Below are 1,545 nucleotides of genomic sequence, written 5' to 3'. Positions count from 1 at the left end.
GACTGTACCAAAATACATAAAATAAGACGTGGCAGAAATGAAGGGAGAAATAGAAAACTCAACAATAACAGAGACTTCAGCATCCCCCCATTTTTAATAATGGATAGAACAACTAGGCAGAACAAAAACAGACTTGAACAAAAACTATCACCAAATTGCCATTGAATCTACATGCCCTTGGATTCTGGATCATGGATTAAACCAACTGTGGATCCAAAATACTTTTTTTAATTCCATAAAGTTCCAAAATGCAAAATTTGGATTTTCCATGCACTGGCAACAAATTACATAGTATTTACATGCAATTACAACTATTTACATAACCTTCACATTCTATTAGGTAACATAAGTAATCTAGAGATGAGTTAAAGTATATGGGAGGGTTTCCTTTTCTCCACATCCTCTCCAGCATTTATTGTTTGTAGATTTTTTGATGATGGTAATCAAAATATCATATATTAATGCATATATGTGAAATCTAGAAAAATGGTATAGATGAATCTATTTCGAAGGTAGGAATAGAGGTACAGATGTAGAGAACGGAGATGTGGACACAAAGTGAGCAGAGAAGGGGAGGGTGGGGTAGACTGGGAGATATGATTGACATAGATACACTGCCATGTATAAAAGAGATAGCTAGTGGGAAGCTGCTTCCCACTGTAACACAGGGGAGCTCAGCTCAGCGCTGGGTGCTGACCTTGAGGGGTGGGATGAGGGGATGGGAGGGAGGTCCAAGAAGGCAGGGATATATGTATGCATATGTCTGATTCATCTCAATGAACAACAGAAACTAACACAACATTATATTCCAATAAAAATTAAAGTATACAGAAGGATATGCATAGGTTATATGCAAACATAATGCCACCTTATATAAGAGACTTGAGCATCCTCAGATTTTGATATCCTCATCGGGTTCTGGAACCAGTTCTCTGAAAATACAGAGGGACAACCATAGACCTGTAAAACTGTCCATCCAACAACAGCAGAATTCTCATTCAAGTTCATATGAAACATTCTTCAGGATAGACTATATATTATATATTAGGGTTATAAATTTGAAAGAAAGTGGAAGTGAAGTCGTTCAGTTGTGTCCGACTCTTTGCAATCCCATGGACTGTAGCTTACCAGGCTCCTCCATCCATGGGATTTTCCAGACAATAATACTGGAGTGGGTTGCCATTTCCTTCTCCAGGAGATCTTCCTGACCCAGGGTTTGAACCTGGGTCTCCTGCATTGTAGGCAGACGCTTTACCATCTGAGCCACCAGGGAAGTCCCATAAATTTGACAGGATAGAAATAATAAATCTGCGTGTTCCAACCAAGGTAGAATGAAAATAGAGGTCAATTATAGAGAGATATTTAGAAAATTTACAAATATATAAAATATAGTACATTGCTAATTAACCAAAGGGTCAAAGAAAATATCCAAAGGGAAATCTAAAAATACTTTAAGATGAATACAAATGAAGACACACATACCAAAACTTATGGGATGAGATTCATCTAAAGCAGTACCTATAGGAAAATTTATGCCTCTAAATT

The 1,545-nt window shown here is 37.2% G+C and overlaps 1 non-coding gene across 1 annotated transcript; it reads right to left on the bottom strand.

Moving 5' to 3' along the window:
• Positions 1 to 1,200: 1,200 nt before the first annotated feature.
• TRNAC-ACA (transfer RNA cysteine (anticodon ACA)) lies at positions 1,201 to 1,273 on the bottom strand. Its single transcript has one exon. It is a non-coding gene; the product is annotated as a tRNA-Cys (tRNA).
• Positions 1,274 to 1,545: the final 272 nt, after the last annotated feature.

The sequence above is a fragment of the Odocoileus virginianus genome, chromosome 1, assembly GCF_023699985.2.
Source record: "Odocoileus virginianus isolate 20LAN1187 ecotype Illinois chromosome 1, Ovbor_1.2, whole genome shotgun sequence".
Classification (NCBI taxonomy): Eukaryota; Metazoa; Chordata; class Mammalia; order Artiodactyla; family Cervidae; genus Odocoileus; species Odocoileus virginianus.
The sequence above is the reverse complement of the archived record's forward strand: the minus strand, read 5'-3'. Positions and strand labels throughout refer to the sequence as shown.